The sequence below is a fragment of the Artemia franciscana genome, chromosome 10 (assembly GCF_032884065.1).
Source record: "Artemia franciscana chromosome 10, ASM3288406v1, whole genome shotgun sequence".
Taxonomy (NCBI): Eukaryota; Metazoa; Arthropoda; class Branchiopoda; order Anostraca; family Artemiidae; genus Artemia; species Artemia franciscana.
Window position 1 is genome coordinate 12,174,856 of NC_088872.1, and position 27,292 is coordinate 12,202,147.

At 37.4% G+C, this 27,292-nt stretch overlaps 1 protein-coding gene across 5 annotated transcripts in view; it reads left to right on the top strand.

The window, feature by feature from the left end:
* Nucleotides 1-27,292, top strand: part of LOC136031795 (rho GTPase-activating protein 7-like) — a 259,438-nt gene that overhangs the window by 29,757 nt on the left and 202,389 nt on the right. For 3 of the 5 annotated variants that reach the window (XM_065711587.1, XM_065711584.1, XM_065711588.1), the window contains exon 2: nt 2,551-2,837. The gene's annotated coding sequence lies outside the window, so the exon portion shown is untranslated. Of the gene's footprint in view, nt 1-2,412; nt 2,838-13,544; nt 13,774-27,292 lie in introns of those variants that run through there. The other 2 variants (XM_065711585.1, XM_065711586.1) reach the window with 2 other exon arrangements.

Here is a 27,292-nt window from a genome sequence, read left to right on the forward strand (position 1 = left end):
ATAGTACTAAAACTGAAGCTGGAAGGATTTGTTCCAACTTTTTTATTATTCTATTCGATCCAGCCAGACAATAATCTTCAAAACTGTTCTTCCATTCAGCTATCTAATTTCTTCCTGAAAATCTGAAAATCGGCAAAATCCGCAACCTATGCCCAAGAGATTAAATTTAAAGACATATGGAATGCAAGAAATTGGAAACCTCGGTCTTAAGTTGAAAAACAGAAAATTGCAGTCTCATCTGTTATTGTTTCCATTGTCTCCAATAGGTGAAACCTGGGGCGGGCAGGAAACATAGGGATTTCTCCAAGAAACTAGGGAGCCTTGCAGGTCTCCCATATCTTCGATCAGATGGTTTTAGCAAGTAGAACTGGCTGTTTTTGGCCTACCCAACAGGTTTGGAAACAACCGCAAAGCTGAAGTTGTGTGAAATCTTGAAACATTAAATTTTTGCAGAATGGTAGAATGATAGGCTATAGAAATCCCCTCGCCCCAAAAATGTCACCAAAAACAATTCCAGAAATTTCGACTTTGGGTGAGATAATTCCCAAGAACCTGAAGCCCAACCGCTAATAGCGAAGCGGGGAACACCAGCAGAGTATTTATATATATATATACATATATATATATATATATATATATATATATACATATATATATATATATATATATATATATATATATATATATACACTGTGCTGGGTAGAGAATTTAGAGTGGCGAAACCCTATATAGGCCAGTGTATTCTCCTGATGAGCCCTTATGTTGGGTGTTGCCTCTGAATTATTTGTCTATATTATTTTTTCTATGGTTTGGTAAATGACGACTTATACTTATTGACGACATGACTGCCTGTCCATGGATTATTCTTTATGGTTGATTGTGTGTGGCTATGCTGTTTGACCTATGTGATTGTATGGATGAGTAGGGTTAAGGCCTCATTCAAGTGCTGGTCTATATTAATCACTAATTTAGGAAAACAGTCTTCCTTTTCTCCTTCTGTCTCCTTTTTTTTTTTTTTTTTTTTTTTTTTTTTTTTTTTTTGTGTTTGTGCTGTAGCATTGGTGATTTCTCTTTTCATGATATATATATATATATATATATATATATATATATATATATATATATATATATATATGATATATATATATGTTTTTAACTACGTAAAACTTGCGAATATACAACATTCTTCACTGTCCCATTGTCTGTGCATATAAATAGATTGTCAGGTTTACCGACTCTTGAACATGCAACATATAATTGTCCATGGGAAAAACAATCCGTATTCAGATCTATACCTCATTATTCTAATGATTGCCCTTGAGCTTTGTTGATGGTGATTGCTAATCGAACATTCCCTGTGTCCCCGTCGTCATTTATATATCCCTCTGTGCCCCCCGGCGTCCCCGTTGTAGTTGTGTCCCTGTGTACCGGCCGTCATTTATATTCCCTGTGTCCCGGTCGTCATTTGTGTCCCGGTGTCCCAGTCTGTAATTTCTCTTTGAGTGTCCCGGTCGTCATTTATATTCCCTGTGTCCCAGTGTCCCGGTCGTCAATTGTGTCCCGGTGTCCCGGTCTGTAATTTCTCTTTGAGTGTCTCGGTCGTCATTTATATTCCCTGTGTCCCGGTCGTCATTTGTGTCCCGGTTGTCCATGGGAAAAACAATCCGTATTCAGCTATACCTCATTATTCTAATGATTCCCTTGAGCTTTGTTGATGGTGATTGCTAATCGAACATTCCCTGATGTCCCGGTCGTCATTTATATATTCCCCTGTGCCCCCGGCGACCCTGTTGTAGTTGTGTCCCTGTGTCCCGGTCGTCATTTATATTCTCTGTGTCCCGGTCGTTATTTGTGTCCCAGTCTGTAATTTCTCTTTGAGTGTCCCGGCCGTCATTTATATTCCTTGTGTCCCGGTGTCCTGGTCCTCATTTGTGTCCCGGTGTCCGGAATGTTTCAGCAGTAGGTTCTTAGTCCTTGATATACTGTTTGAAAGTGCCGTCTAAGGTAATTGACATGAAATAGTGTAAGGAAAACATATCGTGTTGTCAGTTTTCAAGGTAATGAAGTGAGATATTACCCCCAGACCCCTCTACTTACGCCTATTGTTTTTCCTTTAGAATGTAAAATTGATCCCAGAAGCAGGAGTGTGGTTCCAACTGATGTTTTAATTATTATGTGTGTGGAAGCTACGAACATACAATATGTTTTGAATATATATTTTACGTATGTCTAATATCGTGGTGTCAATAACTATTCAAATAAACCATTATTTTAGTCTGTTGTGCTCAACGCAGGACTAATGATCTAATCGGCGGCCCTACAAAAAGAGGCGTGCCTCGGCATACAATTCAGAACTCGTAACGCACCTTATCTCAAAGTTTCCAATTCCCAGACATTCTGTATTCTCTCTCTAGTGGCTTAGGATTCAAATTGCATTCTGCACGTGGAAAAATATTTTGAATTATTTGACGTTTTGTTTATTTTTATTTTAATTCATGTTTCTATGTACAATTAAATATCTTATATGATCTATTTCAACTCTTATTTCAGATCAACTATGAAAATAAATCCTTGTGAAGCACCCGTGAGAATCTTAGCTATGGCCGAGCAGTAATCTATTGATGAGACAATGTTTTCTAGAATCAGTGCCGTAAAATATATTAGTTAAATAATTTAGATAAAATAATATATGTGATCTGGGAAGTAAAATGAAAAGTGAATTGTATACTTTTAGTGATTAGACTCAACTTCCTTTTATTGCCGGCGTGTGGACAAGTGATAAAAACAGGATATTTGCTTACTTAAACAGGATAAATCTGATGATACCAACTTTGAAGGTATTTTTTTCTTATTCTGATTTTTCTGGTTAAGGTTTTGAATAAAAGCTCTTCAGAAGGAGATATGCTAGAACAAAAAAAAACATTTTTAGATTGCTTATTTTATGTTCATGTCTATGGTTCTGTTCGTGTTTTTAACAATTCACCTCCAGTTCCCCTCTAATGGTCTGATATAGCCCTAGACTGTGTAAAAAAAAACCAACATCATCACGACGTGACTAATTCATCATCAGTCTGATGAAAACTTATTCAAAAACAGATACAAATGAAAAAAAAAAGTCAAGGAAACTTGCTTGACTATTGATACTTGCTGCAGATTATAAAGTAAAAACTTTATTATTTTTTGGGTTAGTTTTTTTTTATATAGCCTAGGCTATATTAGATTATTAGAAAGGGGTTGGGGATGAATTATCCAAAACACAACCATAAATATGAACATAAATTAGCAATCTAAAAATGTCTTCTATTATATCTCCTTCAACGTTGGAGGGGGGGGGGCTGCATTAATGGGAAAGGTCTTCCTTTTTGCAATACACACTTTTGAAAAGTATGTTTGTATAGGCCTATATTTATTCATAATCTTCTTGATTTGTGTTAAGAGGGTGGAGGGTGTCTATTGCTATGCTTGGGGTCTACCACAGATAAAATGACCTGTCTCTAACTACAGAAAACATATGCACATTAGGGTCGCATAACGTTGGATTCCATATGCTATCATTCCATATGCTGACTAATTATGTCTTACCCCCTAAACCCTAGTCTATACTAATTGGTTTGGCTATCTCTTGATTGTCTCACTTTAAATAGCCCCTCAAAAAGTCTAGTTTTGGCGTTCTTCTTTTTCCACAAGCAGTATTTCTACCAATATCTTCTCAAAATCCTAAGTCTTAGTCAGAAGATCCCTCTGCCTATTTATAGAAGAACGTCAATGTCCCTGGCCGGTCTAATTAATTCAAGGTGATAACTCGCAAAACCAAGTAGAGATGATAGGACGTTTTTCCTGCTGATCAAACATTAACTTCCTGATTTGAGAAGCATATACCGTAGTTCATAATTCATTGAAAACAAGCATTCTCGGCTGATCTTCGGGGTCTAAGTCTGGAAGGGCTAAAAACATTAATCAGACAGGGGATTCTATAAACACACCCTACATTTCTGCATTGGTAGACTTTTTTGTAACTAAAATCTATGTTTAATGTAGACTGCATGGCTCTCTGCATTGTGTAGTAACCTCTTTACCCAGATGTCTAATAAGATAACTAAACTCCTAAAAGCAAAATAGAACTGTAAGTACCGGTTTTGTAGCGAGCACGCTGAAGGTGCAAGTTTTTCAAAAGTATTCCCTTTGAAAAATCTGCCGATTTGAAGAATCCATTGTGCAATGCACAGGCACCCGAATGAAGATCTGACAACAATGCTTCTGAGGAGCTTTCTCTCCTTCTATCACCATTCGTCAAGTAGGGAAACGGTATGCAGCTCGCTCTGACTCTTGCTTACTCGCTGAAAATAGTGATTGCCAATTTTCTTTCTGATCTGAAGCAACTATGCCTGGAAAGAAAGCATCTGGTGCGTGGAAACCGGCTTTTTTTAGTAATCAGAATCCATTTGGGCCCGTCTTCCTTTGGGTTTATCCCATCAAAGCAACCACTTGGTTCCCTTGAACAATGGCTTGGCGTATAAAAAAAACGTATAGGTGAAGCTAATTTAAGAAACGAGTGGCATATTGAGTGTTCTTGATATTCCTGGTGCCACTAGTTACATTTTGCGATATTTGTACTTGCCACTTTTTATTGCCAGTGCTCCTCGTTATTCCAAATGTAGTTATGAGATATATCATTCCACGCAGCTCTTGCCTGTGTTTTCAACCTAGGCTACTTCAAGGTAGTCGCAGGTAGGTTGCTTCGGATTAGTTACATAGGTTGGCGGGGTATCCTCCCCCTCTGAAATACAATTGATTTTAAAGATTTTTTCCATGTTTTCCCAAAAGTTGCGGTGTTTTGTTATAGACGCATATGGGCCCCTCCGAATAAATTAATATACGTCTGCTTGCTTTTAGGCTAGTTATTCTTGCACCCTGGGCTGTACATCAAAACCAGTAGGTCTGTTCACACCTGTATAATACAACCATAAAAATTCTCATTTAGGAGTTACATTGGTAAAAATATGGTAACTTTATGATACCCATTATGGTAACTTTATGGTAATAGCATCTTTAGGATACCTATGTTCACACTTCATGAAAACAAATGGCAAATTGTGAGGCATTATAACCAAATTCAGACAACATTATTTAGCGAATGTCTTTTGCATTTGATTATCTTCCAAAAAAATCCAAAACAAGAAGTATTGCGCTTTTCGTGTTTGAAGAATCGAAACCCCCGCCGTTCACCCGTTTTGGCACGCCAAATTTCATGCCATATTTAAGGGAACGTATTCTTCTGTTGTCGATTGCTAAAAAACTGTGTAATACAAAGGTATAGCTTTTTTCAGTTTGTGCTCCTTTAACAATTTTTCTTAATGTTGTTTCCTTTTTCCTTTTTTTTTCTCGTAAAAGGCTTTTCATCGCAATCAATTCCATCTACCATTTTTTCTTTTAACTCTTATTTCGGTGTTCATAGAAAAAAATGACGAGGGAAACCATAAGTTCAATACCTTCGACATCTGCTCCTTAGTTAATTTTTCTTATATTTTCTCACTTTTTCTTTCACATGAATTTTTCATCTTCTTTTCTATTCACCACTTTCTGTTTTAACTCTTATCTCAACTGCCAATAGAAAAGAAAACTGAAGGAAATCATAAGAAGTTTCGTGAAGAGATAACGGAAATTTAGCTCTTATTTGTTTACAAAAATCAGTATATATTTTAAAGAAACACAAATTTAGAATATGTACTTCATGGATCAAATGATTTATATCGCATTTTTTATAATGACCAGGCACCATTGTAGCCTATAATAAAACTGAAGAAAAATAAACAAATAAATTGCGCTGTTATTTTTCCCGGGAGACTGGGATCGAACAGGTATTTCAAATTTCACACTGTGAAAAAAATGGAGATGCTTCACACCATTGACTAGGCTATTAGACGGACAGCCGACTTTTGCAAAGGCTCATTTCCTTGAAATTTACTGACAATATACTAACTATAATTTTGACTCTATTTGTTTCGTATATAATGGCTCTTTATTTGGTATTAAAAGTGTGATTTTATAGACAAGCCCTCTTATTCTAAAAGCCAGACATTTTCTTGAAAGACGGTTAGGAGGTAAAGCGAGTGGCAGGACTGAAGGTGATAAGTCATAGACCCCTATCAAGGACATATCTAGGATTTTTCCGAGGATTTTTTTTGGGGGGAGGGTGTTCAAAAAACTTTGCTTAATCCATCAATAATTTGTTTATATGCATTTTACTTTTTTTGGACGAAACTTTGGGGGGAAGAATTCAAACAAGGTACCCTTCTGGATACGGCCTTAGCCATATTGCTTACGCCAGATTACCTATAACTACTAACAACAACTCACTGCAGCACCAAGCCACCTAAGGCCGATACAACTACGCCTGCTTCTCCTCCATCCCAGTCTATCTAAAGCCTCCCTTTTTACACCCTCCCAAGAATGTATAAATACAGATGACCTTTGTTGACTAAATGAAATTAGTAAATAGTCCCGCTTTTCTTGGGCTGCCAACCCAATTTTACTGGAAATACTCGATCAGGGGGTGGGAATAATATAATAAAATGTCAAGCCGTGCAGTAACTCTAATGCATATCTGCTTATGCTTGTGCCAGATATTCGTCAAGGTCGGAAAAAAAAACAGAACAAAAAGTACTAAAAAGCTGAAATTGTGCCGGCAGGGCCGACACGCTTGCTAATGATTACTAGAGTGTTACTTTCGCTGGAAATTTTATAGCCCACTAACTTCCACGCTGGACAATCATAATGATAACAATAATTGAAAAGCTGTACAAAAAAAAAAAAAAACAGCATGAAAAAAAATATACGGTAATACCATGCTGATGTTAAATAACACAACACTGAAAAATGAAGAGACGTTTGCATGCATGTCTGAAAATTTTTTCAGTTGTGCCTGGGGAATATCCACTATCTTGGAATCATGGGCCTGACACCCCATCCAGAAGAGTAAAGAAGGATATTCTAAACCAGACACGTACGCAGATTTTTGGGAATTGGGGGGGGGGGGTAATAAAAATATCGGCAATTCTAATAAGAAGTGCCCAAAAATCGGAGAAATGGGTTTTCAGGGAGACTCAGGCCTCAGACCTCCAACCCTCCCTTTGTACCTTCCTGTTATGGACAATATTAATATTAATCAGTTTGGTAACATCCATGAATATCGACATTCCATTATCTCGTTAGCTTATGTAATTTATAAAGCTATAGAAAAGGCAAATACTTTGATTAATTTGTTCCCAATTGACTTACGAAAAGCGTTCGATCTGATAAGTGATTCAGTTTTATTGAAAAAAATACCATTCGGTTCAGAATGCGATACAAACTAGAGCAAACTACAGCATAAAAATGTAATGTAGGGGGGGGGGGTCGATTTTGTTATTGTATCAATTTTTCAATGAAATTACCAAACAAAGTATTTTGAAAAAGTAAAGGTTTCGGAAAAAATCGGCAAAATAAAAAAAAATGATTTCGTTTCACCTAATTTGACTACAACTGACATCTATGACCATTGTTTTGTTTAGAGGATGTTTTTTCGTCGAGTATCAGTATCGATACCAGACCGTCTTATTTTTTCTATTTTTGTCCCCGTTTCGGACTAGAGAAATACCAATTGTGTTTACAAAGGTTCTAATTCTATAAACACCTTCGAATTTCATAAAGTTAGCATGCTTCATCCAACATAAGTTCCAATGTTGTCCGTAAACAATTGCAATCTAATTGAACATTAGCACAGCCATAATTTATGCTGGGTTGCTAACAATTATGTTATCTTGATTTCAAAATCTCCAATCTCTGAATCACCAGCTTAATCCAGAGACAAAAGCTACCTCCTTACAAAAATACCACTTCGGCAAACTGAGAGGTTTGTTTTCACATTTTTTTTCCTTTAAGAGGATTCGACACCGTGAAAACTCTTTTCAGAGCTTCAGCGTCGCTGAGCGTCTCAAAGACAGGGTCCATTAGTGAGTTCTCACAGGGGACTAGCTATTAGCAAAAGCTGTTGAGAAAGTATGGTTATTACCCTAAAAACTTAATTACTTTGGAACAACCATAATGAATTTTTTTTAGAAAATTGACCTAAGAATGGCCAGGGGATATGAAATGTTTCAATCTTGATGTCTTTGTTATTTAGGCTCAGACAAGACCTTTTAGGCTTTTCACCAAATTGATGTCGCCTCTTTGGAATGAAATCCTTAGTGTTTTATTAATATTATCATACGTCGATAAATTTACCAAAGAAAGAAAAAAAAACCCTCAACACAGTCACTTCCGTAAGATTCTATGACCAGGACAAAACAGAGGAGAAAAAAAAACAAAACAATTTCAACACAACGCATTCACACCAAGGCCATATCCAGGATTTTTGTTCTGGGGGTACGTTTTTTGGGGGGAGGGGTTAAGGGTGGACTACAAAAAACTTCAAAAGCCCATCAAAATTTGTTTGTATGCATTTTTTTTTCGTTTTTACGAGTCGGACAGACATGTTAGGGGGAGGGGATTTTAAACCCCTTCTCTGGATACTGGATACGTCTTGTACTACACCTTCAAAAAACTCAACACAGGAAACAAAAAATAAAAGACATGCACAAAAAATTCTATCTCCCACTTCAAAAAACCCAAAATCACAAGGTAGGCAGGGGAGTAGCCCATGATTTCAAACCTTGAACTGAATAAACTAAAAAAAAAAAACGTGCCTGATTGTAAATTCTCCATTTTTATTTTAATGCAGTTTCATTTGTACTGGCCGGAATTTGTGCAAAGCAAATGCACAGTCATGTTTCCGATTCTTTTCCATTCCACCCTTCCGATAACAGAAATAGCTCTTCCATTGTGCTGATGTCAACCTGTCTAAAACATGAATTGATAGTTTGACAGTATTACTGAATATAAAAAAGGAATTAATTAAACATTCAGCTGAAATAAGTGCATCCCTGCGGAAGAGGTACCCAAGTGAACTGTTTTCTCTGATGCCACCATTTATATACCTTACAGGGCTAATGGGGTTTCCAGTCCCTTTGTAGATATAACAAACAATGGATGTGCTAATTTGAAAAGTGTCAAGTTTCGCTTTTTGTCAGACTGAAATCTCTAAAAAGCTTTAGAAATTTTCTACTGATTAATCTGGGTTCGTTTTATCATATTTTATTTGCGTCTTAAGGTTCTAAAAGGTTTCAATAAAGGTATTTTTCATAATAAAACGTATTCTCTTTCCCGAGGGGTTGTTATGTTGGAACGGAGGTCAGTGGCTTGACTCCGTAAGCTACGCTAGAGTCGACCCAGCTCTTAATGGCTACCTGGTGAAATCTAGGGAAGGTAAACTGGAAAGAGTTGCCAAAGTAAAAGCACAAGAGGGCTGATCCCAATCCCCCATTGCACTTCCTGGCTGAAGGGCCATGAAACGGAGATCATTACCGCTGGCAGGCACTGTAAAGTCCAATGCCGTATTCTTCATCTTTTTACCTCTATTCCGAGGGGCACCCATTTTAGAAATCACGTACACCAGGTGTCACGGGTCAAGCGTGGCGGGTGTCTGCTTTCGTGGCGGAAGTGTGCCAAGCGTGGCGGAACCATTTAGCACTAGTGGTGCTCTGAGGTGCACCAAGTCGCATAAAGTATCCCCTCGCTCTTGTTTGCTCTCAGGAATATGTTGGAATATTCATATTCGTGGAATTAATAGTCGTTGGAATTAAAACGAATATTCGTTGGAATTAATAGTTGGAAAATGATGCTTTTCGTATCCAACGGTTTTTGCCGTATCTTGGATGTGAGTAATTTAGCAACGAGAAGATAGTGAAAACTTCACACATAAAAACAAATGGTTCTTAACAATAGTAAAAAATAGTAAACAAATCGTCCGATCAAAACTATGAGAAAGCCATTTAGCAAAAAAAACATTAACATGCAAATTTCGTTTTAATTATTCATGTGCGATGAGCCAAAATCAAAACTTTCATTAATTCAAAAAAGTTCAAAAATGAACACATTTTTTTTTAAATCTGCAAGTACGGAGCGACATTAAAACGAACAGAAATTATTTCGTATATGAAGGGGGTTGTCCCCTCCTCAACATCTCGCTCTTTACGCTAAAGTTTTTTTTTATTGTTTTAAAAAGTAGAGTTGTGACAAAGAGTCAAATTTTAGCATAAAGAGCGAGGTGTTGAGGGGGGGATAACCCCTTTCATATACGGAATAATTTCTGTTCGTTTTAGTTTTTAATGTCGCTCCTGACTTGGAGTTAAAAAAACTTTTTTTTTTATTTAATTCTTAAAGGCTCAATAGCAAAACTTGTATTTTGCACTGTCTTTTGTCTAGACCTTTAATGACCATTTTGTATGTCTTTCTTTCTTTCTTTTTTATCTAAAATCTTCCCTTATAGATTTTTCTTCAAAACATATATGATCATTGATTCCCCGCCCGCCAAATTGACGTACCTGGAAAAGGGGAGTCTCGAATGGAAGATACTCCTTATTTTATAATCTATTTTAATCCAATAAAAATGAATAAATCAAATATTAAAATAAAATGAAAATGTACACTTTTCAATCCGGATAAGCATAGATCTTTTTCGGTGGGGGGGGGGGTAGGTAGGAAGTGAGAATAATAGTTGGTGTGCATTAAATCTGAGTTAAGCAGGGATGCGTTCTACCACGGTTTATGTACCATGTGTTCTACCACGGTAGATCACATTGATGGTCTTTGCCCTAAGGAAAACGGCAAAGGTAAAGGGAACGAATGTAATCAAATGGGAAGGCAAAAATATCCTAGACATTTTCGGAGGTTCTGAGAGTTCAAGCTGCATGAATAGGTTTGAAAATAAATATTAGGGATTCTAAGTCACTTAGACTAGGAATAAGTGAAGATGAGATGAAGATGAAGACAAGACCCAGGGTGTTTTTCCCGGTTGAGAAGAATAGGAAAATAAGCGTGCGAACTAAGATTAGAATATTGGAAGCCACAGTGATGACAGTGGTCAAGTATGGTTTTGAAACTTGGGCTGTACGAAAGACGGCGGAGGATGTGTTAGATGGTTTCCAGAGGAATTGTCTACGGATTATTTTGGGTACGGTACTCGTCTGGCTGACCGTATTTATAGTAATCTGCACGAAGAGCGTGGTTCAATCCTGCTCTCTTGGGTTATAATGAGAGAAAGTCTGATATTGCTAGGGCACGTTCAGCGGATGAAGAGTGACAAATTACCAAAGATTTTCCTTTTTGGCCAACCATCTAGGGCCAAAGAATAGCAGGTCCTTCCCCGAACGTGGTGGAAGGAGGTCGTAAGGAAGGATCTAGAGGGAAGTTTAAACTTCTTGGGATCTTATAACGGAAAATGCAAAAATAATACAACCTCATATTCATTTTGAGCGCGAAGCGGGTGTGGTGATTCAAAGGTGGTATGTTACATTATGCACAGGAGAGGGAGACAACTGAAAAATCTGTTTTGGGTATTTTTAATTGTTATGCATGAGCATGTAAGAAAAGTTTTGTGTTGCCTAGAAGATAGGATTTGACAAACTTTTATATAAGAAATACAAGATTCCAGCCAGGGGTATTAATTCACTAAAATCTAAAGGGGGCATAATTTTATTATAAAGAAAAGAAAAGGATATTTTTGTAAACCTAGAGGAGGAAGCATTCTTTTTTTGACCTTTTAATGAAAATACAAACAACGATATTTTGTCAAACTTAGGGGGTAATTTCTTCGCGCCCCCTCTTCCATTGGTGGCCTTGATTCCGACTTTCTGTATTTTAAGTAAGAGGACATCACACTTTTTTGAAAACAGAGAAATAAAAAAAATTTCTTGATCGCCCGGGCAATATTTGTTCTAACGTCCAGAAACATTACGCAGAATTTAGTTATGAATGGGCCTTTTCAACACTAAGTTCTCTAGTTTACTGAAAGATAAAAAGCCAAATAAAATATCAGAAAGTTGATTAGACAAGAAGATTATGTGTATTTCATTTAATAAGGCAGATTATAAATATCGTTTTGAAATAAAGTTTTAATAGTGCTTTATGATTAGCTTTAGCCGAATATGGTGCTACCTTGTAGACAAGGGCTCATCCGGGATTTTTTTCCAGGGTTAGGGGGGATTTTTTCGGAAGATTTTATAAAAAAAATTACAAAACACATTGAAAACTTGTTTATTTGCATTGTTTTTACTTTTTTACGTGTCGGACAGAAATTTTGGGATGGAAGTTCAAACATGACACCCTCCCTCCCGGCTTGCTTGTAGATACTCCGATTATGACATCTGCTGTTCATTGGCAACCGCATAATTGGCTTCTAATTCTGATTCTTGGATTGAAAATCACTTGACAGGTCAATATTACTTCGTACAAGAATATGCAAGCCGCGAATAAGTTCAAATTTCGTGGGATTGGAAAGATGTCTTGTTAAACTATCTCAAACTACAAGTAATATATTATCCAAATTAACAGAGAAAATTTTGAATTTTGACGATATAGATCGCCAATTTTTGGACTAATCAATCCAAAGAAAAACACTTAAAAAACTGATAAAAAAAATCGTTTTCTAAATGGATCAAAAAGTAGGAAATAACATCTTCTCAAGATAATTTCTTCTTCTTCTTCTCATCTGAGAAAATAAGTGTTTGTCTTACATTTCCTGCTATACACAATTGTCCATTTACGTTGCTGTATTTATACAAGGGGGGTATGCAAGTGGGGGGATTTCGATGTTTTATTATTGCAATGTCTTTGAAATTGCGTATACTGTTAAAATTTGGAAGTAATTAAATATTCAGAAGCAGTCAAGTCATTGACTCGTGTCAATCAGCAGCAAGTCATTGAGTCGTGAAAGAAGAGCTAAATATTAAATTAAAAAGGTCATCTTCTAGTTTCCCATATTTTGCCAAAATCTCATTTTCATTGAATACTGAGCTTGAGTGTGTAATTCAGATTATGAATGAAAAAAGATCTGACTTCTTATAATGTGACATATTTTGTCATCTTTGCTGGAGCTGTGGCCTATTCCTAACGTATCGTCATTTTTAGCGGTTGAACTGGTCTAATTTTTACGAGTTTTAGGGGGCTTTACATACTTGTGTAATTGATTTTCGTAACCAAAAGAAAAAAATTGCCAAGATCAATTTGTTCTCCTCTTGAAAAGTTGATATTTTTCTACATCTGAGGTTTGCACATGGATAGTGCACGTATTTCACCCACCGAGAAGGTTGGATAAAGGTATGTTCCCAGAGGAAGGGGCTTCAGATCGACACTTACCCCACTTCCCTCCGAGTTTCATCTCATAGAATCCCTTTTTTGCATTTGGACCAGAAAGAAATTCCTGCTTAGGCATCTGGTTGAATAGTGAGTGCCAAACTAGAAGAGTGATCAGTTGAGGTTGGGAATCATCACTTAGTCTTTTTTGTTTTGTTTTTTAAAAGACCTGTACTCGTTTTGCTTTTTATGTGGTTTCTAGAAAGTAAAACTGTCATAAAATACAATTTATAGCAAAAGATGGGAGAGAAAGAAGTCCAAAGAGAGACAAAGGAAGAATTTATTGCTATTTTTCAAAATATCAATAAACATCCGTCAGTCTTAGGACATCGGAAACAGGTGGTCGAAAGCCCAAGACCAGGAGAACACATGTGTTGAATCTCTAAGCGTTTTACTTTTGGCATGGAACTGTTAGAAACCAAATGTGGGAAAAATTAGTGTTGTTATCAGAAGTTGGCACGCAAGACTATTGTGCAAATTGATAGTGTTTCCTCCACCTTATTGGTATGTTTGGCTTGAAGCCTATTCTGAAATTGAAGTAATTGAGGACTTGATGACGTCAATTCTGTTTCATATACTGGTCAATATTTTAGGTTTCGTTTAGTTCTTTTGCGTTTTTCACTTCTTTTTTGTTAGTTCATTCAGTACTTTTTCTTTTTTTTTGTTGCTGTTTAATTCTTTAGATATACTGCTAAAACAAGGCAAGACTTCACACCATTGGAGCGACTATTAGGATAGCTGATATTTGGGCTCTTGTTCGGAAAGTATTTTGTTAATGCCATATGACTACTAGCTGGGATTCGTATATTATAGTCACCTGTAGTTCGTTTTCAGCCGTTTTTATTGGCAGATTTCTAGGAGGTCTAATTTAAGTTTTTTCCAAAAAGCAAAAATTCGGCTATGAAAGCCAGTCAACCGCCGAAGTTTCTCTTTTTATTTGTTAGGTGAATTAATTTTCAAGACTTTTTCCGTGTTGCATTTTGTAGACATTCACATTCTTGTGAGTCAGTCTTATTTTGTAAATTTTTTGTAACCGAAATACTTCTTTTTCTTAAAGGATTACAAACTAGCCTACAATTTATAATAAAAGAAAAACTAATTATTTCATTTTTTATTGGCAAAATCAAGACGATTGATTTTTACGACTTTTTGTAGGATGCTATATACAAATTAGGCTGCTAGACTACTACTGCAGCATCAATGGACAAAATTCTGGGGCCTGACAATGAACTTTCGATTTAATACTCCTCCTGCTTCCTGCAAGGTATCTCTGTCACCTATTCCTATCACCTCATGGACATGTGTGCAGGACCACGAAAAAAATTCAAGCCAGGGAGCTAGGCCTCCCGCTGGCCCCTTCTATTAAATCCTTAGGATTGTATTACCTAATATAATGTTATTAGTTTCGAAAATATTTCTTGTATGTCAAATAAAGCTTAGATGCTAAATTAAAGGAAAATAACCGTTAAAAAAAGGAAAAAAGCATAAAGGAGCAGATCAGGGAACAGTTTGAAGGAAACACTAAAAATTCTGAAAACTACTTTACCCCTATCAATTAGAATTAAATTAAATCATCGACTTAAAATCATCAAAAAGCAATGTATTATTTTTCTCAGTTTCAGAGGCACAAATGTTAAAATGTTGACATCAGTATAGTGTCGCAATAAGCGATTGGGGAACATTGGTAGTAAAAATAGAAAAAATTCTAAGGTAGTAAAAAAAAAGAAAAAAAAGATAAAGGTGCAGATCAGGGAACAGTTTGAAGGAAACACTAAAAATTCTGAAAACCACTTTACCCCCATCAATTAGAATTAAATTAAATCATCGACTTAAAATCATCAAAAAGCAATGTATTGTTTTTCCCAGTTTCAGAGGCACCAATGTTAGACGGCGGTGTAACTGCCCTTGAAGAGTAATGTAGCCCATTAAATGAAAGGGTTAACATAGACAACTGTGTTAAAACTTCATTTGACGATGGTCATTTGACGGCGGTGTAGCCCTTGAAGAGTAATGTAGCCCATTTAAAATAAATGGTTAATACAGACAACTGTGTTAAAACTTCATTTGACTATGTTGATTAATTTGAGGCTTGTACATTCTTAAAAGAATGTACATTAGCCATAAATGAAAAGGTTGGGGTCGGTTGATCTTTCGAGGGGGGGGATCCTGAAGCTTCAAAAATTGCCGTTCCTTTTTTCAAAAAATGCATTCGAACCCTTAATTGTGCAGCTCTGTTCTTCATCTCGCAAAGTCGACTCAAATTGAACTCATTTTCTGTCAATCATTTTTTCCAATTTATTCAATCGCTTTAGTTAGTTTTTACTATATAAAATAAATTAAGTGTCATAGATAGTATGTTAATCCTAAGACAAAATGTTATGCTACCAATTCTACCAATCAATTACAAATCAGGACCATACAAATCATTTTAAAGTATTAATATATATAACTTGACAACATGCACCAACTTTACCCCGCCCCCTGATGGATAAATATACGGTCCGCTTTATACATCCCATTATATTTTACAATAGCGAACGGCGAATGCCGCCATCTTATAATGGGGTACGCTGCTCATGCAGCGAAGAAAATAGCAGCACTATTGTAAAACATGACGGGAATACACAAAATGGCTGTTAAACTCATCCATCAAAGAGGGTAAGTACAGTGAACGCTTTTAGGAATTAGATAACTAGGTATTTATGATTGTTTAAAATAGTTCTCAGAATTTTTTAGGGGTTCCTTGAAATGGTCCCCTGATCTGCGCCTTTGCCAAAAACAGTATATAAAAACTAAAGACTGGTCTTCACAGGCCCCACAAAAGTGTGTGCTCTAAGGTAGTAACCCTGACTTTGAATGCTATTGGGCGCGCCTTTGTCTTTCTGAGGATTGGTGATTATTTATTTCATAGCTTGGAATCACATTAGAAACTGATTGTTTGGTGAATTTTTTATGGTTAGAGTTGAAGCAGCATTTTTTTCTACAAGTTAACCTATCCAAATCTTTGTAAGTCCAACCAGGCCGAAGGTTCGGAACTTTTCCGTCTTGACATTAAATTTAAAGCAGTAAGGAGAGTGAAAATTAAATTTGATTGTTTGAATTAATTCAGTGGAAACTTTTAACTTCATTAAGGGTGTATCTGGGTTTTGTTTCGGGGGGGGGGGGTTAGGTTACTAAAAAGCTTTAAAATGCGCATCAAAAGTTTTTATCTGCATTTTTGTGATGTTTTTACGTGTATGACAGTTTTTTTTGGGGGGGGGGGGGTGAAACTCCACAATCCCCCTGGATACAGCTTTGACCTCCATGCGTGTTTTAAAGTTTTAGAAAATATCAGGAATTCAATTATTATGAGAAATAACTCTACATGGAGTTATGCAGCTTTGGTAGCGATGAGCGCCTAAAATAGAAATATTTGTGAAAAATCAACAAAAAAGTTGTAAACATATTGGCACAAAACATCTTAAGAAGATGTAGCCCAGTGATGTCAGTTCACAAACATTTTTTTGGGGGGAGGGGTGGAAAAATGTATTTTCCATATCTAGGTAGGGCTTCTTTCGTTTTTTTTTTTTTAAATTTTACCGATGAAAACACCAAACAAAAACATTTTCTGTGAAAATACCCCCCCCCAAAAAAAATTAACTAAAGAGAAAGGGGGGAGAGAAAAATAGCCTATAAAGGAGGACACTCTCCCCTGTCCCTTCTAATTGAAGCCAATGGTGTAGTCTTTTTGTCTTTAGGAATCAACAGATTGTTAATGTTTGAATTTTTACGGACGAAAAGAATTGTCAAATTTAAGTAATTAATTTTGCTTATTTATTTTCACGGTTCAATGTGGCAACACTGAGGATGTTGTGATACTGCCTGAAAAACATCATAATAATGAAATAACCTAAAAAAACAAGTCATAGAAAGCCACGGTTTTTAGGGATGAATAGATCCAAGATGGCCCAGTGGGCAAAACATGTTTTTTTTATTTTTTATTTTGTTGGTCTTAGTACTTTAAGATTTGGTAAATACCAATATTTTTAATGTCAGCAGTCAAATGATCTAGTTTCTTCTGAAATTAAAAAAAAGGCTTGCTGACTTTTCAGTAAAACAGCACATTGTCTTTGTCTGCGATCCTGGTTCGTGCGTTCAAAATAGTATAACCGGAAAAAAATTTACTTTTAGGATGCGCGTGCACTTTTATCCTCAGGTGGCTTAGTGCTACGATAAGTTGTTAGTAGTAGTATTTCAGCTACTAATTCCTCTCGCAAAAGTACGATAGAAAACTGCCAACTTGTCAATATTCCTTTTTCCTGTTTATTTTATTAAAGGGGCTTTCCCCTTTTGATGTTGGCAGATGTTTTCCGTCAATGTTCCAGCAAATTAATTGGCCATGGCCCCTCTTTTCTAACTGTCTTAATAGTCACACGAATGAAAGGAACAAACAGCCATTTTGGTTTAGCTTTTCTAAAACTTGACAGCAATTCATTTACCCAGATCACCAGGAGGTTGTTGCAGAAAAAAAAAAAACTTTGGAAAAGCGTAAGGGTGCACAGGTCCAATCCTTAAGGGACGAAAATCAAACCATATTTCGTGATAGGGGAGGGGGAGAATCCTCTGACCTCTTTGGACAAGTAAAGGGAAAAAACAAATAATAATTTTTAGAAGCTAATATTAACAGTTATTTTAAATTTAAAGGCTCATCAATGTAGAATACACGTAACTGCATGACGGCTATGGTTTGAGGTATTTTTTGACTCTATCTGTTACTCTGGGCTTAAAAATGTGTTGAAGTAAAAACCAAAAAAAAAAAAAAAAAAAAAAAATATTATAATGAACGAATAAAAACTGGAAATTTTAAAGGTTCAGTTTCTTCTAAAAAAATCCTATTTATTCTTTAAGTATTTCATATATAGTGTCTTCATTTTTTTCAAATTATTTGTTGAAAATGCTCAAGACTTATTTTAAAGCTGTTGACACATCGCACTTATTATTATTATTAATTTTTTTTTGTTTAGCCTATTTATTTTTCTAAGGAGGTGTAGCTGAAGGAATTTTTTCTTAGATTTTTTTCATAATCATTTGTTTATATCCTTGTATTCTTATGGCTATGTCATTTTTTATGTTTCCCAAACCATCTTTTGAAAATTCTAAAATACTGATAGGCCAAAATAGAAAGATAAGATCAAATTTTTATGACAAAAAATCGTCATTGTAGTGAATAAAAAAGATTCATCTTAAAACGATTGTAATAATGAACAATAACAGGGATTTTAGTTTTGATTTTAAAAACGGTGCAAAACTAGCACAATTCTCTGAAAGTGAGTTATTTTTGTTTTGCACGATCTACTTCAGAAACTGAAAAATTGAATGCCGTTCATCTGCTGGAACGTTAGAAATCTCTTCCATTTGTTTCCTATTAATTTGTTTCTATAAAAGTATATTAGTTTATGTAAAAACAAATTGGTAATGTCTCCTATAGTAGCAAAATTAGAGAAGTCAATCAGTTCATGGTAATGTACGTTAAGTACAGATCAGCCCTTCTCAGTTGAAATTGAAAGTATATGATGGGAGTTTTGATAGTGGTATTAGAATCAGAAGAACAATGGTATGTACTTTTGTGGGATACAATTAAAAAAAGCAGGGGAACCACCTTCGAAAAGTAAAACCAGCTCGATAAAAATTTTACCGTTTTATTAATTTACCACAATACATACCATTATTAATTTACCATTTTACCATTTTAATTTACCATTTACATACGATAAGAATTTACCATTCAGCAGACCTCAAAGTTCTTGAGAAGAAGTTCCAGGCCTCAATGTACAAAATTATGAAATTGTATTTTTGATTTTCAACAGGGAGATAAGGTCAGACAAGTGGTCTTATTTTCCAAGATTTGCGTTTCCCCCTCCACCCCCCGCCAGTGTCCCGGATTTGATCCGAATTGAAAATGGAGCATCTGAGACATGACATCTTTCTATATATCAAGTTTCATTAAGATCCGATCACCAATTCTTGAAATAAACACACCTCATTTTTCACGATTTCTCCCCCCCCCCCAGATGTTCGAATCAGGGAGACGACTGTTATTTAGTCAATTTGTGCAGGTCCCTGACACGCCTACCAATTTTCATCGTCCTAGCACGTCCAGAATCACCGAGATCGCTAAAGCACTGGAAATCCCCCCCCCCCCCCAACTCCTCCACAGAGAGTGGATCCGGTCTGGTTTTGTCAATCACGTATCTATGACTTGTGCTTAATCTTCCCGCAAAGTTTCATCCCGATCTCTCCACTCTAAGCACTTTCCAAGATTTCCGGTTTCCACCTCCAACTCTCCCCAGTGTCACCGGATTCGATCCAGATTTAATCTAAGAGCTCTGAAACATGAGGTCCTTTTAAATATCAAATTTCATTAAGATCCGATCACCCGTTCGTAAGTTAGAAGTACCTCATTTTTTCTAATTTTTCCGAATTCATCATCCCCCCCCCTAGATAATCAAATCGGGGAAGTGACTATTTCTAATTTAATCTGGTCCAGTCCCTGATACACCTGCCAAATTTCAGCGATCGCTATATTGATCACGTATCTAGTTTCGGATCTTCTTCATGTAAAAATTGGGGTGGTCCGGGATTCAAACCTGAGACCTCTCGCACCCTAAGCGAGAATTATGCCACTTGCCCAGCAAGTCACACTTAGAGCAACAATCATTCGTTTTATCGGCAAATAAAATTCTTCTCAATTATCTCGTTCACTCGCTTCCTCCCCCAAGATGGTCGAATCGGGGAAGAGACTATTTCTAATTTAATTTCGTCTGGTTCCTGATATGCCTGCCAAGTTTCATCGTCCTCGCTTTTTTGGAAGTGCCTGAACTAGCAAAACCGGGTCCAACAGACGGACAGAAATTGCGATCACTATATGTCACTTGGTAAATACCAAGTGCCATAAAAATCTTTAACTAGGAATAAGGACCTTCGGACAAGAAACAATGAAAAAGGAAGAAAACCGCAAAGAATACCATTAAAGTCCCCCAAAATAAAATGTGAACTCCCTCCTCATTCTACAAAATTGTTCCTAAAAGTGTCAGTTTGGTTCCCATGTTGTGAGAAAATGCTGGATCGGGGCATACTTTGATCTAACTAAGAATTCCATTCATGTAGAATTGGTTTTTATGGCACTTGGTATTAACCAAGTGACAAATAGCAATCGCAAATTCTGTCGGTCTGTCGGTCCCGGTTTTGCTACTTTAGGCACTTCCAGGTAAGCTAGGACGATGAAATTTGGCAGGCGTATCAGGGACCGGACCAGATTAAATTATAAATAGTCGTTTTCCCGATTTGACCATCTTGGGGGGAGTGGGGGGCCCGTTAATTCGAAAAAATAGAAAAAATGAAGTATTTTTAACTTACGAACGGTTGATCACATCTTAATGAAATTTGATGTTTGGAAGGATATCGTGTGTCAGAGCTGTTATTTTAAATCCCGACTGGATCTGGTGACATTGGGGGGGGGGGAGTTGGGAGGGGGAAACCTAAAATATTGGAAAACACTTAGAGTGGAGGGATCGGGATGAAACTTTGTGGGAAAAATAAGCACAAATCCTAGATACATGATTGACATAACCAGAACGGATCCGCTCTCTTTGGGGTAGTCGGGGGGGGGGGGGGCGTGTAAATTCTGAAAAATTAGAAAAACGAGGTATTTTTAACTTACGATTGGGTGATCGGATCTCAATGAAATTTGATATTTCAAAGGATATCGTGTCTCAAAGCTCTTATTTTAAATCCCGACCGGATCTGGTAACATTGGCGGGAGTTTGGGGTGGGGGAACCTAAAATCATGGAAAACGCTTAGATTGGAGGGATCGGGATGAAACTTGGTGGGAAAAATTAGCGGAATTCTTAGATACGTGATTGGCATAATTGGAACGAATCCGCTCTATTGGGGGGGGGGTTAATTCTGAAAAATTAGAAAAAAATGACTTATTTTTAACTTACGAAGGAGTGATCGGATCTTCATGAAACTTCCTATTTAGAAGGACCTCGTAACTCAGATCTCTTATTTTAAATCTCAACCGGATCCAGCGTCATTGGGGAGGGGATCGGAAATCTTAGAAAATACTTAAAGCGGAGAGATCTGGATGAAACTAGATGGGAAGAATAAAAACCTGTCTAAAATACGTGACTGACATAACTGGACCGGATCTGCTCTCTTTGGTGGAGTTGGGGGGGGGTAATTTGGAAAAATGAGGTATTTGTAACTTACGAAAGGGTGACCAGATCTTAATAAAATTTGATAGTTAGAAGGATCTTGTGCTGCTTTAAAGCTCTAATTTTAAATTCCGACCAGATCCTACGACATTGGGGGGAGTTGGAGGGGGAAACCGGAATTCTTGGAAAACGTGAAAATTGGGGTATTTTTATCTTACGAATAGGTAATCGGATCTTAATGAAATTTGATCTTTAGAAGGAATTCAGGTCTCAGAGCTCTTGTTTCAAATCCCGACCAGATCTTTTGACATTGGGGGGAGTTGGAGGGGGAAATCTTGGAAAACACTTGGAGTGGAGGAATCGGGATGAAGCTTGGTGGATAGGATAAGCAAATGTCCTTGATACGTGATTGACGTAACCGTACTGGATTCACTCTCTTTGGGGGAGTTGGGGGAGGGGTTCAGTGATTTGGCGAGTTTGGTGCTTCTGGACGTACTAGGCCGATGAAAATTGGTAGGCATGTCAGGGAGCTGCACAAATTGACTTGATAAAGTCGTTTTCCCATATTCGATCATCTGGGGGGCTAAAGGGAGAGGAAAAATTAGAAAAAATGAGGTATTTATAAGTTACGAGTGAGTGATCGGATCTTAATGAATTTGGATATTTAGAAGGACATCGTGACTCAGAGCTCTTATTTTAAATCTTGACCGGCATCAAGCCTCTGATTTTCCTTTTAAATCAATCTATTGATTCTTAGAATTTTGTTAGAGCTCATACCATATGAGCTCTTGGCTCTTAGCTCTTCTTGCCTCGTCACAAGTGCCATATGAGCTCTTAGCTCTTGTTATGGCACTTGGTATTAACCAAGTGACATATAGCGAACGCAAATTCTGTCGGTCTGTCTGTTTGTCTGTCGGTCTGTCGGTCTGTCCCGGTTTTTCTACTTTAGGCACTTCCAGGTAAGCTAGGACGATGAAACTTGGCAGGTGTATCAGGGACAGGACCAGATTAACTTGGTATAGTCGTTTTTACGATTTGACCATCTGGGGGAGGAGTGGTGGGGCCGATTAATTCGGAAAAATATCAAAAAATGAAGTATTTTTAACTTATGAACGGTTGATCAGACTTTAATGAAATTTGATGTTTGGAAGGGTATCGTGTCTCAGAGCTCTTATTTGAAATCCCGACTGGATCTGGTGACATTGGGGGAGTGGGGGGAGGGAACCTAAAATCGTGGAAAACGCTTAGAGTGGAGGGATCAGGATGAAACTTGGTGGGAAAAATAAGCACAAGTCCTAGATAAGTGATTGACATAACCAGAAGGGATCCGTTCTCTTTGGGTTAGTTGGGGGGGGAGGGTTAATTCTGAAAAATACGAAAAATGAAGTATTTTTAACTTACGAACGGGTGATCGGATCTGAATGAAATTTGGTATTTCGAAGGATATCGTGTCTTAAAGCTCTTTTTTTAAATCCCAACTGGATCTGGTGACATTGGAGGGAGTTTGGGGGGAACCTAAAATCTAACAACGCTTAGAGTGGAGGGATCGGGATGAAACTTGGTGGGGAAAATAAGCAGAAGTCTCAAATACGTGATTGACATAATTGGAACGGATCTGCTGTATTCGGGAGAATTGGGGGGGGGGGGTAATTTTGAAAAATTAGAAAAAATGACTTATTTTTAACATACGAAGGAGTGATCGGATTTTCATGAAACTTCATATTTAGAAGGACCTCGTAACTCAGATCTCTTATTTTAAATCTCAACCAGATCCAGCGTCATTGGGGATGGGGGGGGACCGGAAATCTTAGAAAATACTTAAAGCGGAGAGATCAGGATGAAACAGGTTGGGAAGAATAAAAACAAGTCTATGATACGCGACTGATATAAGCGGACTGGATCCGCTCTCTTTGGTGGAGTTGGGGGGAGGGGGTTATTCGGAAAAATTAGGTATTTGTAACTTACGAGCGGGGGATCAGACCTTAATGGAATTTGATACTTAGAAGGATCTTGTGCTTTAGAGCTCTTATTTTAAATTCCGACCAGAACCTGTGACATTGGAGGGAGTTGGAGGGGGAAACCGGAGTTCTTGGAAAACGTGAAAATTGGGGTATTTTTATCTTACGATTAGGTGATTGGATCTTAATGAAACTTGATATATAGAAGGATCTTGTGTCTCAGGTGCTCCATTTTTGACTCGAATTGGATCCAGGGACACAGGGGGTTGGAGGGGGGAACAGAAATCTTGGAAAACGCTTAGAGTGGAGAGATCGGGATGAAATTTGATGGGAAGAATAAGCACATTATGTCTATAAGATTGACATAATTGGAACGGATCCGTCCTCTTTGGAGGAGCTGGGGGGTGTTAATTTGGAAAAATTAGAAAAATTGACGCATTTTTAACTTTAGAACGGGTGGCCGGATCTTAATGAAATTTGATATTTAGAAGGAATTCATGTCTCAGAGCCCATATTGCAAATCCCAACCAGATATGTTGACATTGGGGGGAGTTGGAGGGGGAAATCGGAAATCTTGGAAAATTCTTAGAGGGGAGGAATCGGGATGAAGCTTGGTGGGTAGAATAAGGAAATGTCGTAGATACGTGATTGACGTAACCTTACTGGATTCACTCTCTTTGGGGGAGTTGGGGGATGGGGTTCAGTGCTTTGGCGAGTTTGGTGCTTCTGGACGTGCTAGGACGATGAAAATTGGTAGGCGTGTCAGGGAGCTGCACAAATTGACTTGATAAAGTCGTTTTCCCTGATTCGACCATCTGGGGGGGGGGCTAAAGGGAGAGGAATGAAGTAAGACACATTACCAAAGATCGCTCTTTTTGGTCAATCATCTAGGGCCAAACGAAAAGTGGGTCTTCCCCGACTGGGATGAAAGGAGGTCGTAAGGAAGCATTTAAGAGAAATTGGAACTTCTTGTGGTGCGGGGATGCAAAAAAGGAGGCTTAAAACTTATCGGGATGAGGAGGAGCGCAGGTAGCTGTGTTGGGTTCAGGCGGCTTGGTGATTCATTGAGACGGTTGTAATAGTAGTAGCAGTAGTAGTAGTAGTAGTAGTAGTAGTAGTAGTATCAGTAGTAGTAGTAGTAGTATTAGTAGTAGTAGTAGTAGTAGTAGCAGTAGTAGTAGTAGTAGCTGTCGTAGGAGTAGTGGTAGTAGTAGTAGTAGTAATAGTAATTGTAGTAGTAGTAAGCATACATTTGCACCAGCGAAGTTAATTTAATCATATCTGTGTGCAGTATCGTCAATTCACAATTTTTCCTGGGGAGGGGGGATTTTCAAACCTACGGGAGCAAAATTTGTTTTTAAAATCTATGGGGGGGGCAAATTCTTCGTTTTTCAATTTTTAAATGAAAATATAACAATTAGGATTTCTCAATGAAAATACCCAAAAAAAGGTATAGAAGGATCGGGCAAAAAATCCAGGGGTCACATGCCCCGTCCCATCTTCACTAATTGACACCACCGTCTTTGTGCTCCATAATATTTTACAGATTTTTTTTTAACTTGCTGTGTGCTTTAATTATATGCATAACAGGAGCTTTGACAGAGCAAAATAAACAAAAACCGAAGGCCATCAAAATTAAAGGAGCACATTGGCCATGCTCTAGAATTAATGTGCCATTCTTTCACGTTTTAATTAGATTTTCTTATTTTCTGACATGTCTTTTGCACAACTTGTTCAGCAATAGCCTAACTTTTTTAATTTAGTCCATTGTTGCTTTTCTGAATCATCATGAAACTTTTTTTTAAACCTTTTCTCTTTCTAATTAATGCTCATTTATTCATCATGCTAGTTTAATAAGTGTGTTAATTATATCTCATAAGAACTGCATTTTGTTACATTGCATGGAAAGAGTTTATATATATATATATAATATATATATATATATATGTATCATCTATATACAAAGACCGTTTGCCCACAGTATCTGGGATCGCACTATTTACTTCAAACAAATTTTAAAATCAATTATTAATATCAACGCAACAATGATTAACAGCGAAGTTGGATGTATATCTTTAAAATGCTTAAGATATAGCGAAAATTTTCTATTAAAAGATGAAAAGCTTGCGAAATGATAAAAAGCAATCGACGAAACATTGGCCTCTTAGCTTTTCCACATTTACTTTCAGGAATCGTCCTCCGCGCAGTGGGTAGGAAGTGGCGCATAGAAAACCCTGAAAGCTCAATAATCAGAAGTCGGAAGAGCCAAGAGCATCTTCCCATTAAGTTTCACTACGATCTCTCCACTCTAAGCGTTTTCCAAGATTTCTGGTTTCTCCCTTAACTCCCCCAATTGTCACCGGATCCGGTCGAGATTTAAAAAGAACCTCTGAGACACGAGGTCCTTCTAAATATCAAATTTCATTAAGATCCGATAACCCGTTCGTAAGTTAAGAATACCTCATTTTTTCTAATTTTTCCGAATTAACCGTCCCTCCACTCCCCCCAGATGGTCAAAATGGGGGAGCGACTATTTCAAATTTAAACTTGTTGGGTCCCTGATACGCCTGCCAACTTTCAGCGATCGCTATACTGATCACGTATCTAGTATCAGATGTTCTTCAAGTAAAAATTGGGGTAGTCCGAGGTTTGAACCTATGACATCTCGTACCCTAAACGAGAATCATACCGCAAGACTACAAGCTATACTTAAGAAGAACAATCATTTGTTTTATCGACAAATAAAATTCTTCTCAACTCTCTTGTTCGCTCGCCCCCCCCCCATATGGTCAAATCGAGGAAGAGACTATTTATAATTTGATCAAGTCTTGTCCCTGATACGCCTGTCAGCTTTCAGCGTCCTAGCTTATCTGGAAGTGCCCAAACTAGTAAATTCCCCCAACTCCCCCAAAGAGAGCCAATCCGGTCTGGTTATGTCAATCACGTATCTAGGACTTGTGCTTATTCTTCCCACCAAGTATCATCATGATCTCTGCACTCTAAGCGTTTTCCAAGATTTCCAGTTTCCTCTTCCAACTCCCCCCAATGTCATCGAATCCGGTCAGGATTTAAAATAAGAGCTATGAGACACGAGGTTCTTCTAAATATTAAATTTCATTAAGATCCAATCACCTGTTCGTAAGTTTAAAATACCTCATTTTTTCTAATTTTTCCGAATTACCGAATAAGGTGCCCCACAACTGTCCCAAAGAGAGCGGATCCGGTCCGGTTATGTAAATAACATATCTAGGACATGTCTTTATTTTTCCCACCAGGTTTCATCCCGATCTCTCCACTCTAAGCGTTTTCCATGATTTCCGGTTACCCCCTCAACTCCTCCCAATGACGCTGAATCAAGTTGGGATCCAAAAAAGAGGTCCGATTTACGAGGTCCTTCTAAATATCAAATTTCAGTCGATCGCTCGTTCGTAAGTTAAAAACACCTCATTTTTCCGAATTTTTCCAAATTTTTCCGAATTTACCCCCCCCCACCCCCCAACTCCTCCAAAGAGAGCGGATCCGATCCTGTTATGTCAATCACGTATCTAGAACTTGTGCTTATTTTTGCCACCAAGTTTCATCCCGATCCCTCCACAAACGTTTTCCAAGATTTCAGGTTTCCCCTTCCAACTCCCCTCAGTGTCATCGGATACGGCCGGGGTTTAAAATGAGTGCTCTGACACACGATATGCTTCTATATATCAAATTTCATTAGGATCCAGTCACCTGTTCGTAAGTTAAAAATACCTCTTTTTTTAATTTTTCCGAATTAACCGTCCCCCTACTCCCTCTAGATGGTCGAATCAAGGAAAAGACTATTTCTAGTTTAATCTGGTTTGGTCCCTGATACGCCTGCCAAATTTCATTTT